At 41.8% G+C, this 16,017-nt stretch overlaps 1 protein-coding gene across 7 annotated transcripts in view; it reads left to right on the forward strand.

Annotated features, from left to right (window-relative positions):
- Positions 1-16,017, forward strand: part of ARID1B (AT-rich interaction domain 1B) — a gene marked incomplete at its 5' end in the record, with an annotated part of 416,596 nt that overhangs the window by 292,033 nt on the left and 108,546 nt on the right. The window lies entirely within an intron of this gene.

Genomic DNA, 16,017 nt, shown 5'->3' on the forward strand with positions numbered 1-16,017 from the left:
TATAAGAAGTGCATGTTCCAATTAACCTCTTGCATTCAGCTATTTCAGTAGTCATACTACTTCTGTATCTTTTGCTTCCGTTATTATGTGCTTGGGGTTATGTATTTGTTTGTTTATTTGTCAGTTGCCTCATCCTTTCCCAGCTGTCTTTCTTATATCAAACATCATTCATTCAAACCCACCAAGCAACGAGCTTTCCTTTATCTGCAAAGTAGATGTAATTTTTTTTCTGTGTAAATTTTGCTAGCGTGATGCAGGTGGCTGCCAGAAAAGTACTTTTTACTAATCTATCAGAATTGATATTTAATTGCTGATAAATTTCCTGATAGTTTGTTCTATTATCTTAAAAACACGGGTGGCAGTTTTACCCCTTTTTACTATTTTGCTCCTTTTATATTTTAAATACATGTTTTATGTGTATAAACATATGTACGAACATATGAAAAATGCTAGTTATGAAACATAACTCAAATGAGTACTCATGACTCATGATCCAATTTAAGAATTGGAGTATTGCCAGTGTTGTTTCTACCTGTGTGTTCCTTCCTTTTCTTCAGCCCTATAACTCTCCCCAGCCTCAGATATTCTCTGAATGTATTTTAAATCATTCTTTTTGGATTATTTGGAGTTTTTAAAGAATTTTATTACAAACATTCATAGAGTACGTATTGTTAGTTTTATTTAGTTTTGAGCTTTATAGAAATGTATCATATTAAAGTGACTATATAATTTATCAACCAAGCTGAGACACTTTTGCGCATATAAGGGTTGCTATTAATAATTGAAGTAGAACAGGTATAAACCAGGAAGATTCTGGGCAAATCATGAAGTATGGTCACCCCACTAATACAATATGTGGCCTTCTCCACTTAGCTTTTTTGACTAAATGTTATGTGCCTAGGATCCATATTTTAAATTTCCTATAATTTTGATACATTTTATTGACGGCATCTTGATGTTTCCTTTCTTTCAAAAATATTTGTCCTCATAATGATTGTAATAAAACCTGGATTTACCTGCTTTTAATATTTTTAAAGCTATGACTACTATGTATTTCAGAATTCCTTAGGCAGTTTTTGGTATTGAGATGGTTTTTGAGGTATCACCTACCTAAACATTGGAAAGTTATATGTAAAATACTAAATTTGTCGAAGAACTCACTCCATTTTTCTGAATTGCATCAAAAGGACTTTTCTTAGTAACGTAAATGAAAACTTTTCTGAGGCATCAAGATATTTTAGTTTTTCATTTAAAATTCCTAGCATGGGTAGTTCACAGTCTGATGATTTTCATACATATACTTATCATTCCAGATGGGGATTTTGAAACTTTTATTTCACTGTTTGGATTTTGGTGCTGTATAGAACAGACAAAACCCAACAAAAGAGCTCACTTTGGGTACGTGATAATCACATTAGAGGTAGATGTAATTGGTCTAAGAGTCTGGTACTTAGTTGTGTTTTGCACGGGGTAAGGTTGGTCAGTGAATTACGATTCTGATGACCTCTATTAGCCCAGTCACAAATGAGGCCTGTCCTTCACAGTACCTTCAGGGGAGGACCTGAATGTGATTTTTCTCTGCTGACTTCTTGGGGAAGTGAGTTTTTAATAGAAAGCTTTCCGCTGTCTTGGAAATGATGTTTAAGGCTAAAAGTTTGTGGGTTTTTTTGTTTTTTTTTGTTTTTTTTTTGTTTTTGTGGTACGTGGGTCTCTCACTGCTGTGGCCTCTCCCGTTGCGGAGCACAGGCTCCGGACGCGCAGGCCCAGCGGCCATGGCTCACGGGCCCAGCCACTCCACGGCATGTGGGATCCTCCCGGACCGGGGCACGAACCCGTGTCCCCTGCCTCGGCAGGCGGACCCCCAACCACTGCGCCACCAGGGAAGCCCTAAAAGTTTGTTTTTTAAACTTGTGTCAGAAATTCTAACTGCCCAGGGCCAGGGCCTACGTTTCATTTCATCATATTGCAGCCTATATTACTCTACACGATGCTTGATAAAACTATTCAATGAAATTTAGTACAGGGATAAAATTACATAGTAAAAGTTCCACTTGTGTTCAGAGACATGCTACTCAGATAAATCCAGAATTATCTTTGCTGAGTGTAAAGCTGTAGAGTAATAGAATTATATAAAACATGGCAAATAGAACATTTCTTTAATGTCAGTGTTATTCTAAGAGGAATAAACTCTTAGAAAATCTGGTGAGCAGTTTTGGCATTTATTCACCTTTCTCCCAGGTGTGGAATGACAAATAACATCTGAGCTGGATGGACTTTCTTAATCGTCTCATCCCACCTCCTCGTTTTATTGCCACTTTCCAGCTGTGTAGCCTTGAACAAGCCTCTAAGCCTCCTTATGCCTCAGTTTCTGCCTCTGTAAAGATAATAACCACATCTCATAGGTTACTGTAAAGATTAAATGTGTTCATATATATGAAGCAGGCACATGGTAAGCATTCAGTGCGTGTTAATGATTTTTGTGATTACGGTTATTGCTGTTATTCACACTGAAATGTAGAGACTTGTCCATGATCATTACTGTCCAGAACAGCACAGGTGGTTGTGGCTACAAGTCTTCTGATTCTTAATCCAGTAGCATTCTTGTACCATTCAGAAGACACGTATATAAAGTTTCCAGTGATGATTTGCTGTGTTTACTGAGGTTATTCGATAGGACCGCTAGAACTAGCCATGGAAGCGCGATGTATTTTCACAAAGTTGAAACCATTTTTCTCCTGACTTGAAAGAACAGATAGGTCAGCGGTCGCTCTTCTGGGAGGCTGGGTCTGAGAAGGTTAAGGGGGGACAGAAGACAAGCGTGGAAATGCCTGCTTCGCTCAGATCGTAGGCAGGTAGACTTCTGCATGAGGTGATAGGCAGGCAGCGTAGCATAAGATTTACCAATAGATGCAGTTCAGAATCCTGGGTTATTTCTCACACTTTCTGCACGTATTGAGACAACATGAGTCCCACCCGCTCCGTGTTCCCAGCCAGGGCTGCCACGTGCACTTGAGCAGATTGCTCACTGGACCAAGGACACAGGCCGGGGGAGTAAATGGCAGTGAAATTGCCGGCTGCCCTCCTGGGGGAAGGGGCACCCTTTGTAATTCATACAGTGGAGCCACAGAGCTTTCAGCACCCTTGTCCTGGACCTCTTGGTAGTCATCCTCGTGGCTTGAGTACAGATACCACCTGTTTCTCTACTCTGTTCCCCAGCTAAGCTCAGGGACATTCAAACATACATTTTTGGTAGACGCTCATCAAACATTTTATGTGGTGTTATTTTACGGGGATTTGTTAAAAATCATGCAGGTTTTATTGAAAAAAATTTTGGTCTTCTCTTTCCCTCCGTTTAGCCTATATGCCCTTCTTTTAAAAAGTTCTTTTACATACATTTTTGTGAACTTTGTCATAAATAACAAAACCACACTTTAGAGACGATCGTAACGTTGATTATTTGGGGGGTTGTTATTTGACTAAATGCAGACACCCTTCCTTAGAGAATAAATGAGCCCTTAGGCCGATTGAGTAGTCTCACCTCCTCCTTTTCCCATCTCTAGCCCTTATGTTAAATTTCGGTGGTCTGTACATTAGAGTCTGAGATCATTTCCGATCTACCTACGTTTGCTTCTGAGTCTGAACCAATGAAATACAAACGTCCGGTAAAGATTACATGGTTTCTCACCCAGGGCATGATACTCAGACTGCTTTTTGGGGGGAACATCTGTTTGGAATTTCCCTTTATTTTTCTGTCTGTAGCCTTTTGCTTTCTTTTTTTTTTTTTTTTAATTTATTTATTTATTTTTGGCTGTGTTGGGTCTTTGTTGCTGCACATGGTCTTTGTTGTGGCGAGCGGGGGCTATTCTTTGTTGCGGTGCGCGGGCTTCTCATTGCAGTGGCTTCTCTTGTTGTGGAGCACGGGCTCTAGGCGTGCGGGCTTCAGTAGTTGCAGCACACGGGCTCAGTAGTTGTGGCTCGCAGGCTCTACAGCGCAGGCTCAGTAGTTGTGGCACACGGGCTTAGTTGCTCCGTGGCATGTGGGATCTTCCCAGACCAGGGCTCGAACCCGTGTCCCCTGCATTGGCAGGCAGATTCTAACCACTGCGCCACCAGGGAAGTCCAGCCTTTTGCTTTCTTTTCTCCCCCTTCCTTCCTCTCATTCCCAGCACTAACTTGTTTTTCCTGCCCTTACTTCTCTCCCATTAACTCCTGTTATATCTTGCTGGTGCCTCTCCATGCGTCACACAGATTGGCTCTCCACTCATTGTCTCTCCAGCAAGGCACTGCTAAAATGAGCAGCTGTTGTGTAGCCGACAGCTGGGGTGAGGCAAAGCCAAAATGTTGTGCGGCCTCTTCCTGGTGTCGCTTTCCCAGGGTTTTTTGAAAAAGTGCAACCGTCTTTCTCCATCTCTACTCTGGTAAATAAAATTGACAGCTAATGAGAAGTATCCCAGAGGTGGATGAACAAAAGCCCACTTAAAGCATCCCGAACGGCTGAATCTGTTTCTTGCCTGTGAAACCTTTTCTCCACCCACTGCAAATTTGCCCTCCTGTCAATGCTGCCTCGCAAACACTGTGAGTGTCATGGGAGCAACTACTGTGATACACCGGCACAACATCAGCCCTGGCACATCCCTCCCTAACTCAGTGGGGCTCTTCCTTCCTGCGTTCTTTTGAAAAGCAGGATGGAGATTTTTTGTGGTAAGTAGCCACATGGATTCTCTCCCTTTGTTTGCACAGTACTGGGCTCCAGCATTGCAGCTGTCTGTGGTTAGAAGGGAAAGGATTCAGCCTGGTTGTTTAATCTAAACAAGCATTTGAGAACAGAAATGTATACGTTGTACGTTCAGTGCCACTGTACATTTTCCGGGTTTTTACTTAATGTTTCATTTCTCTCTCCTCTTCACGTTGATATATTTATATTTAGAAACAGAAATGAAATATCCCTATCTTTCTAATTGTTAGTGTGCACGTATGTACACATTAAAATAAAGCAAATCTAATGTAGGGCGCAGTTGATTCCAAAATGTATGATATTAAACATTTTGTTTCCCTTCTAATAAGTGATCCCATTGCATTGCTTCCTGGGTTACAGCCTAGAGTCACTAATCTTGATTTAAGGAGAATAAACTATTGGGTCTTGAATGTATTGTGTAGGTCTTACACTGGGCCTGATTCGTCCTAACACATAGTGGAGGCTGACACAGCACAATGGTAGAATGCATTGCTGTTGCCAAAAGATTTAGTGGATGTTAATTTCACTTGTCTTGCCTCCAGAACCAACCACCGCAGTTTACTAACAAAGCAAAAATGTAAATAAGCTGAACTGTTTTTATTTTTATTTTATTGGCCGAAGGCTTTTGTCAGCTTTTTCCTCCATGTGCTGTAAGCAGCAACAGTGTTTAAATATTAAGAAGGGTGAACATCCAGTGGGGGATGCTGAGAGGCAGGCGGATATTAACTGTTCATAGCCTAATAAACAGTTTTGTTTATAAAAACTTTAAATGTTCAGACTGTTGAGGTTAGTTCATCGATCTTATTATCAAAGATCTAAGTAAGGATAGAACCTGTAAATTCCTGAATAGATTTTTCCCCACTCTTTTTTTTAGCATTTGGCATTTGTGCCAAATCCAGTTTTAGGTGGAGCTAAGTCACTTTCATCTGACAGCCGAAGGGCTATTGATTATTGTAGACTAGGACCAAAGATAGAAAATGAGGTATTCACATTAGCGTCATGATGAAGAGACATTTCTTTCCAACCATTCTTTTTCTGGCATAGTATTAGGTGTTTATTATGAGAAGACCAATCAAAGTCAACATTTTCCTAGCTGTCGTAGACAGAAATAAAATAAAGTTTCATCAAATATGAGAGTAAAACTCCCTCCTTTTAAGTTTTATGTGCTTTGCTGTTGGAGGTGTCTCACCTCCCACCTTGCCCCTCCCCAGATTGACTGCTGGCCAGAGGAGAGCACGAGGCCGTGGGTCAGGGTGTCCCCAGGGTTGCGAGATGTAAAGGAAGGAGAAGGGCCAGGGGAGGGTGGTCCTTCATCAGTCGTTTAAGAGCCGCCCTCCTTGCTCCAGTCTTTTTCCATTCATGCCTCCCGCCCCCAGAAGCTCTCCTTTCCCTCCCTCTCCAGCCAGCTGGAGCCTCCCCCATGAGCATCTCTGCCCATGTGCCTCCCCGGGTGGAGCTGCTCCGTCCCTCTTTACTTATCATACCTGGCAGATAAGTTGCTGTCCTTTGAAAAGGACCACAGGTTTTAAGAGCCTGCAGAAATGGCTTTGCCGGAGATAGCCCTTCCACTTTCATAAAGCACCAGTTACTTTATGGTTAAGCCTGATTCTCTGAAGCTTTATCATGTCCGTTCCCAGATGGTGAGCGATGTATCCAGCGTACCAACTAACCATAATGAATTTGTGCCCCTCAGGAAAAATCTTAAGACACTAAAAGAATGAATTCCAAAAAAGGTAGCACCTATTAGATTAAATATGGAAAATAACTCTTTGGACAGCGTTGTGGTATATTTAGAGTTCTTCTGTATAAGTGCTCACCTGGTTTACCCTCTGCTTTGAAAGTGAGAGCTAAGTAGATTTCTGTAGGAGCTGATATAGCTGCAGATACAAACAAGAAGATATTCTGGTCAGAAAAGCTAATTTTCTTGCTTAATTTGACATTCAGACAAGCAAATTCTGGAAGGATGCTATAATGGGAAAGAGAAAAATGAATTGCAGTTAGGAGTTAGTCATAGGCTGGAGTGAACAGGAAGGATTTTAGTGAGAGGAAATGATAGTTCCTGGTCTAATTTGTCAAGATTAGTACCTAAAAAATGAACACCGGAGGGTGTAAATCAGTGTCTCTCTCTTTTTTAATCCATTCCCCTGGGATTTTTAGAACTCTTAGGGCTCAAGCCCAGCCCATCCTAAATAAGTAAATTTTTCACTTTTTAATTTATCCTTGCTTAATAAAACTCAGGGTCAAATTATGAGCTAATTTCTATATGTAAGGGGTTCTAAACCAGTTTCCTTTCATGATAACAGTAGAATCTCTAAAATTTTTTATTGAAAGTCTGCACAGTCACCCTACCTGGTAATCTTATTTTGAAACATCTATCAAGTGTTCTTTTTTGGCTTCTCTCGAAGTAGAAATCCTGCAACAGCTTGTTGCAAGGAAGATGCATGCTGCTTATTGGCAAGCTGTGCAGGAAAAAAAAAAAAATTCTTAAACACAAAATGCCATTGATATATTCGTGTTTTTAATCTGTGGCAGCCCAGAAAACATCGATTCAGCAGTTCTACAAACCAAAGAGAACTTCAGCCAGTATTTTTTTTCCCTTACAAAGTAAAATATTTGTGTGTTATACAAAGCAGTAATTTCAGATCCTTTCCAAATGATGCTTAGCAATACTTTAAAAAGCAACAATATATTTTGTCTTTCAGAGAGATGTCATTGCAGCTCTCTGTGGCTTGGTTACTGGTTATTAGAGCCTCCCCCTTTAAGATACTAATTTAAAATTCAGCCAGGATCCTGGCTGTACCTTGGTCTCCTGCTGTTTCTAAAGGGCAGGTTCCCCACTGCTGACCTGCAGCCAGATCCTTGCATTTGCAGCAGCTGCTCCAGGATTCTTAGCTACCCTGCCCTTTAGAGGTCCTCCTGACCCAAGTCAGGTATCCTGATAACTGGGGAATGAGTTAAAATACACAGTCCCACTTGGTTTTGCTCCACAGTCCCACTTGGTTTTGCTCCACGGTCCCACTTGGTTTTGCTCCCCGTCTTAGTTAAAATTAAGTCAGGCAGTTCAGTTTAAACTCTCCTCTCACTTTCCATTCCTTTTCTTCGATCTTCTGCATATGAAAATGTAGGAAAGCCTGTGTCACCAAGGTAATATTTTGTGCCTCATCCTGCTCTGTAAGATCAGCAGTAACGAATGTGCTGACGTGCTGGATCCAACAGTCCACTCCCACTTCTCCACGATTTAGTTTTTTACATTATTCACTGAAGAAGCACTTCAAACACCTTCTTCACTGTTTGTTTTCATTTCTTGAGCTAAATGGACTGTCACTGTTCTCGACTTGTGCTTAACTTGAGTATGGTTGCTTCTTTTTTTTTTTTTTTTTTTTTTTTTTTTTTTGTGGTACACGGGCCTCTCACTGTTGTGGCCTCTCCCGTTGCGGAGCACAGGCTCCGGACGTGCAGGCTCAGCGGCCATGGCTCACGGGCCCAGACGCTCCGCGGCATGTGGGATCTTCCCAGACCGGGGCACGAACCCGTGTCCCCTGCATCGGCAGGCGGACTCTCAACCACTGCGCCACCAGGGAAGCCCTATGGTTGCTTCTTGAACCAGCATTGTGCTGCCACTGTTGGGACGCTATTGGCATCGACCTGCTGCATTTTCTGTCTTCACTGGGAATGAGGAATCGAAAGGGAGGGGCACAAAAGCTTTTAGGGACTAATTTTAGCCTAGAAGTAAAAGTTTCAAAAGTCATTTAGCTACATTTTGGAAAATGGTGATAACGCAAATAGTTCTTACAGTCAGGAAGATGTTCCTAAAGTTGATTCCACAAACTTTTGATGTGTTACTCTATTTTCTAAAGGGAAGAAATAGTAGTTGTGAAAGGAACAAAACCATTTTACAAGGAGTGTCATGTTTATTTCCCTATTTTCTGATAATCCTGGAGCCAGGATTATTATGATGTGTTGATTGATTATAGCCGTTATGTCTTCTACTAATCAGTTTCATCACTTATTCTCAGTTCACACACTTGCACCTTTGATTTCTCTTCCATAACAGGGTGATATGGGTTGGCATTGACTAATGAAGAACAGAATTGGTTTCGGCAAGAGACAAACAGAATGCTGACACCAATCCTAAAGTGCATTAATCTTTAGTAATCCACATCTGCATGTTTATAAGTGATATAACCAGGGATTGTTGATGTTGATACTCTCCCTTCCAAACAGAAAGTGACATAGGAGTTTGTACTTCCAAACTACATTAAATGTATATAGCTGAATGCCAAGAATGTGACCTTGCTGAGGATGCCAAATGGATTAATTCATTGAATTTTTTTTTTTTTTCAAGTAGCATGTTGCACTTTCACTATTGGGTAATCAGGTGATATCCTGAGGAAAGCCCATTAGCCCAACTGCTCGTTTTCTTCTTTTATTCATTAATTCAGCAAAGTGCTGAATGCATCCTATGCTGTAGGCATGTTTCTAGAACTGGAGAAAATACACTGAATATAAATGACAAAGGGACCTGTCCTCATGAAACTTAAGTTCTAATGAGAAAGACAGGAAATACACAAATAGTATTGGGTTGGCCAAAAGGTTCCTTCGTTTTTTTCCGTAAGCTGGCTCTAGTAGCACTCAGTTGTCGTTAACTTCATTCGAAACAGTTTTGTTAGATTGTATGTGACAGCTGTCATGTCAGCATGAATTTTTAAAAGACTCATCAAAATTGGTGAATTTTTGTGTAGCCATTTTAATATTGAAGATGGAAGAAAAAACATTTTTGGCATATTATGCTTTATTATTTCAAGAAAGGTAAAAATGCAACTGAAATGGAAAAAAAGATTTGTGCAGTGTATGGAGAAGATGCTGTGACTGACCAAACATGTCAAAAGTGGTTTGCAAAGTTTCATGCTGGAGATTTCTTGCTGGACGATGCTCCACTGTCGGGTAGACCAGTTGAAGTTGATAGCAATCAAATTGAGACATTAATTGAGAACAGTCAACGCTATACCATGCAGGAGATAGCCGACATACTCAAAATATACAAATGAAGCATTGAAAACCATTTGCACTAGCTTGGTCATGTTCATTGCTTTGATGTTTGGGTTAAGTGTAAGTTAAGCAAAAAAACACCTCTTGACTGTATTTCCGCATGCGATTCTCTAAAACGTAATGAAATCGTTCCGTTTTATTTATTTATTTTTTTTGACTTGAAACATCACCCATTTATTATCTCACAGATCTGTAGGTTGTAAGTCTGGCACTGTGTGGTTGGATTCTCCGCTGAGGGTCTTACAACATCAGCGTTGACAGGGCTGTGTAGCTTTCCAGAAGCTCTGGGGAAGAATCTGCTTCTAAGTTCACTAAGGTTGTCAGAATTCAGTTTCTTGTGGTTGTAGGACTGAGGTCCCTGTTTCCTTGATACATGGCCCCCGCCATCTTCTGGCCAGCAACATTAAATCATTCTCGCTCTTCAAATTTCTCTGATTTTCCCTCTGCCTTGCTCTTCAGCTTTTAAGGGCTCATGTGACTACACTTTGTCTATGTAGAAATTCAGGATAATCTGCCTATTTTAAGATCTGTTGATTGTTAACCTAATTTAGGAACTGCAAAGTTCCCTTTGTCATGTAAGGTAGTGTATTCACAATCATCCTGGGGATTTAGGCATGGGATTTTTTGTTGGAGGTTGGGACATAATTCTCTCTGGCATAGTGTCTTACAAAGAGCAAAGGATATCATAACGAAAACGTTCCGTTTTTAAAACAAATTGTGACAGGCGATGAAAAGTGGATACTGTACAATAATGTGGAACAGAAGAGATCATGGGACAGGTGACGTGAACCACCACCAACCATACCGAAGGCCAGTCTTCCATCCAAAGAAGTTGATGTTGTGTATATGGTGGGATTGGAAGGGAGTCCTCTATTATGAGCTCCTTCCGGAAAACCAAACATTTAATTCCAACAAGTACTGCTCCCAGTTAAACCAACTGAAAGCAGCACGTGATGAAAAGCATCCAGAATTAGTCAACAGAAAACGCCTAATCTTCCATCAGGATATTGCAAGACCACATGTTTCTCTGATGACCAGACAAAAACTGTTACAGCTTGGCTGGGAAGTTCTGATTCCTCCGCCATATTCACCAGACATTATACCTACAAGATTTCCATTTATTTCGGTCTTTACAAAATTCTCTTAATAGAAAAAATTTCCATACCCTGGAAGACTGTAAAAGGCATCTGGAAGAGCTCTTTACTCAAAAAGATAAAAAGTTTGGGGAAGATGGAATTATGAAGTTGCCTGAAAAATGGCAGAAGGTAGTGGAACGAAACAGTGAATACTTTGTTCAATAAAGTTCTTGGTAAAAATGAAAAATGTGTCTTTTATTTTTACTTAAAAACCGAAGGCACTTTTTGGCCAATCCAATATATAGCTTATTGTTAGGGGGAAAAAATCAGATTGCTTCTTTAGATGACAATAATTAGGGAATGTATCTCTAAGAAATTAATATTCGAGGGCCTCCCTGGTGGCACAGTGGTTAAGAATCCACCTGCCAATGCAGGGGACATGGGTTCAAGCCCTGATCTGGGAAGATCCCACATGCCACGGAGCAACTAAGCCTGTGTGCCACAACTACTGAACCTGCACTCTAGAGCCTGTGAGCCACAACTACTGAAGCCCTTGTGCCTAGAGCCTGTGCTCCACAACAAGAGAAGCCACCGCAGTGAGAAGCCCGCGCACCGCAATGAAGAGTAGCCCCTGCTCCCGCAACTATAGAAAGCCTGTGGGCAGCGACCAAGATCCAACGCAGCCAAAAATAAATAAATTTAAAAAAAATTAATATTCGAACAAGAGGCTCAGTGAATGAAGGTGAAAAGCAAGCCATGTGAATATCTGGGAGTGAGGTATCCAGGCAGAGCAAAGAGCAAGTACAAAGGCCCTGAGTCAGTAATGGGTTTGGTGTGCTGGGCAGGGGACACAGAAAGGTAGGCAGTTAGATTAGAGAGTGACCCAGGACCAGCTTATATAGGGCTTTGTAGGTTATGATTGGCATTTAGGAATTTAAGTGTGATGGTAGAGAAGGCAGAGGATGGCGTGATCCATTGCAGGCTGTAAAAGGATCATTGTGGCTGCTGAGTGACCTGTAGAGGCGACGGGTAGAAGCAGCGAGACTGGTTAGGAGGCCACTGCAGTAGCCTAGGGAAGCTTGGTCATGGCTGGATGTGTGGGTCGCAGTAGCGGAGGCAGAAGGCTTTTGGCCCAAGAGATTGGTAAATGGTGGTTCTGTACGGTGGAAGACAAAGGAAGGAACAAGTGTTTGAAAGGGGGAATCTAGAGTTTGATTTTGAAGATGTTACATTTGACATGCCTGTTAGGCATCCAAAGGCAGATTTTGAATAGGCAGCTGGTTATACGAAGACTCTGGATTCAGAGTAGAGATCTAGGCTGGAGAAAACAGTTGGTGAGTCATTAGAATTCTAGATGAGATCACCTAGGAGACCTGGCCTACATCACAGTCACCTGGAGGGCTTGTGAAAGCACAGATTACCGGACTCCCCACCGAGTTTCTGAGTCAGTGGGTTTGGGGTAGAGCTGGAGAATTTGCGTTTCCAGCAAGTTCCTCACTGAAGCTGAAGTTGCGGTCTGGGAACTGCTGACCTGGGGAATGAGGAGAGGTCAGTGGTTCTCAACTCGAGCTATACAGGACATCCTGGGAGAGGCTGGTGGTAGGCCAGGCCCCAGAGATGCCAACTTAATTTTCTAACTGGAATACTCCATGTACTTTTTTTAAAGCTCTCCAGGTGATTATTACGTGTAGCCAAGGTTGAGAAATACTGAGAGAAGAATTCTGAGGACTGAATCCTAGGGCACTCCAAAATGTAGAGACCATGAAGAGGAAAAGGAACAGCCAGTGGTGGAACTGGAAAATAGGGAGAGTGTGGTGCTCTAGAAGCAATGCAAAGAAAGCGTTTCTGGATTATGGAAGAGACCAACTGTGTCCATTACAGCCTAACACTTCTCTTGAAGTGTTCCAAAGGTATGTTTTAAAAGGAAGCTAGTATTCCCAGTTACGATCATGTATGTATTGGTCATAGAAAAGCTTAGGGATAAATAGCTCATTTTTTGAGGGCTGCGTATTGCTTTTTTTTTTCTTCTATAACTAGGGTCTGATTCAGTTGAAATTGTAATGTCATGGGAAAAAAATTATTGTGATAAAATAATTGTTATATTCTCAGGCCTAATTCAGTTAGGAATAGAATCCCTTATTTTCACAGTTGTTCCTCTAATCCTGTTTCACACAAAATCCAAGAATCATGTCATTTAAATTCTACTTGAAAAAAAGGCAAAACATCTATTTTTAGAGAGCTGAACCCTAGTGCATACTTTTTTTATGTTGCATCATTGCTAGAAGTGGACAGAGGGAACTAGTTTAGTATTCCCTGTTTCAATTCTACTAAGAGTGATTTTGTGTCAGATCTTTGTTTCTAGAGTTGAATTCCTTTTGCCTGGAATATCCATCCTGCCTCTTACCAGCTGGCAAACTCCTCCTTATCCTTCAAGACCCAACTTCATTGTCTTTCCCTTTGCAAAGTCTTACCTATTCCTCCATGCCAAAGAGAGTCTTACTGTCCGTCCCACTGTCTAGGGTCCTCCAAATAGCCCCGGAGCCTCTTGAGGGCAGTGATCATTGCTTCCTTATTATCTTCCATGCCAAGAACAGTGCCTGACAAGTAAGAAGCACTCCAAAAGTGTTGGCCAAATTAAAGAGCTCACAGTTGTCTTGGAATAAACAGGAATTCAAGAAAAGAAAGTACTAAAATTTATAACTTATATAACCTTTCCTCCTATGGGCTGGGAACCATCTTTCTGCATCTGTGTTTCACAGTTTATGGGGTCATTCTATTTCCCTCCCTCTGGAAAGAGATTCCACTATGATAAGATTATTCTACTTTCTTTCCCCTCAAAAACAGAATGTGAATTAGTGGTCCCAAGATTTGTCAGTTTAAACCAGACCTCTACATATGTAGACCCTGCCTGATTCTAATCCATCATACACAGAAATTGTGTCACATAAGTATTGTAGCAAAATTCTGGGATTGTCTGATATCCAGTTTTTTTCATTATCTCATTGTTTTTAATAAACATCTATTATTAATAACTAACCATATCTTCCAAGAAAATGGCCAATTAGAAACAGATTGGCTGTGGGGAGAGTTTTGTCATTACCCAGATAATATTCCCGTTTCCCAAGCAGCCATTATCAGCGTTGGCTGGATAAACATGGAGTTCGAAATATTAGCTAGTGACTAGAATTTGGCCTTCAGCAACACATGAATAATAGGCTCCAGATATTTGAAAGTGACAAGTAGAAGATTTAAAAAAATGTCTATTCGTGAAAAAGATACATTTCTAAAGCATATCTGAACATTTACTTAGAATCTGAAATAAAAGAGAGATTAAAAAATACATGAGGAGGGCTTCCCTGGTGGCGCAGTGGTTAAGAACCCGCCTGCCAATGCAGGGGACACGGGTTCGTGCCCCGGTCCGGGAAGATCCCGCATGCCGCGGAGCAGCTGGGCCCGTGAGCCATGGCCGCTGAGCCTGCGCGTCCGGAGCCTGTGCTCCGCAACGGGAGAGGCCACAACAGTGAGAGGCCTGTGTACCGCAAAAAAAAAAAAAAAAAAAATACATGAGGATATGATCCAGGATGTCTTCCTTTGTCTCTGTGTTGCCACAGTCGATCGACATCCTGCCCTCTCAGAATGGCCCCTGTATCAGGCTCTGCGTGACCTAGGCTTGCCCACAAGGCCCCTTTGCAGTCACCCCTCGAGCGTTGCTTTGCCGGCAGCCCTGGCCATCCTTTGGTCCTAAGAGGCGTAGCCCTGAGCACGTTACTGATGCCTCCCCCACTTGGCTACCCCTAGTGCCTTTAAACTAAAATAATAAAGTGGTGTAAAGTGTTGGCTGTGCCTCTTAGAACCGGTCCCAACCTTTTTGGTACCAGGGACCGGTGTCATGGAAGACAGTTCTTCCACAGACGGGGTTGGGGGGCGGTGGTTCAGGCGGTAATGCGAGCGGGGCCCCCTCCCTGCAGGGCATAAGGACACTCCTCTGTGGGTCTCTATGGTAGCTGCACAACAACTCCGCGCGGGTGAGCATCCGTGTGTGGTACTTTCTACAGTTACTTATGTTTACACTTGAGAGTCGTCCTGACTTGTTGAGACCCAGGATGAGAAATTTGTGACAGGAGGGGATGGAGATGAGTGAAACTGTTATTAAAGGAAGGAAAGTGCCTTGGCTTTAAAAAGGCCTGTCTCTATCAGGCAGTGTAGAGCAGCGATCAAGTGGAGAAAAGGGAGCAGGCAGGCACCTCATCTCATCTTTCTCCTGGGGGCCCAGGTGGACAGATTGGCAACCCCGTTCACAGCTTATTTTCCCTCTCCCCTTTGTACCATAAGAACTGCTAATCGGATCCATGCTGCTGCAACTGTGGTTAGTTATTAACAAAATAAAAGCAGATTTCTTCAAAAGAACGGGTGGGGGAAACGACTATACCAAATTGCCAGGTTGTTAGAATCTTAAATGCACAGCAGTCGATTTTTTCCCTTATTCTGAATTATACGATGAATACAAGTCTTTCATCTGTCACTATACCCATTTCTTCAGAAGGCAGCCAAATATTAAGCTTCTCAAACAGAAAAGGAGTCTTAGAAAGAGGAAAAATATTGAGGAGGCATAAGAATGGGTAAGAGTAGGGGGAAATTAAGTTTTGTTTTTATTAATTTGTCCTCGTGAAATAGAAACTGCCTGCTCTATGGTTTCCCCTCCCCTGCCTCTTACCTTACGTCAAAGCAAGGATTAGAACAGATTTGGTTGGTAGCTATCCTGCATTTTATGTCTGGTGTTCTGTATGAGTGAAGTTCATAACCTACCTATTTCTTACAGATGACAGAGTGCTATGGGTCTAGACTTCCTGGTGGAGGACAGACCAGCTATGTTATATCCGAACACAAATCCGCCTCTCTTTCCTCAAAGATTTTTCTGTACCCAAAGACTTTTGGATTGTATACCTTAGCTTTAAAGCTGTTGAAGAGGATGTATATTTATGAGGATGCTGAACACAGACACTGAGCAGATTTTCAGTATGGGAGTTTATATATTTTCGTGCATTTCTGATGTTCATAAGGGATACCTCCTGAGATCCTCAAGTTTCCCAAAGATGGAAGTGGCTCCTGCTTTCAACCAAGTCACATCTTTGGTCATATTACCTATTTCCTATACAT

The sequence above is a fragment of the Mesoplodon bidens genome (assembly GCF_964165515.1).
Source record: "Mesoplodon bidens genome assembly, chromosome: 12".
Taxonomy (NCBI): Eukaryota; Metazoa; Chordata; class Mammalia; order Artiodactyla; family Ziphiidae; genus Mesoplodon; species Mesoplodon bidens.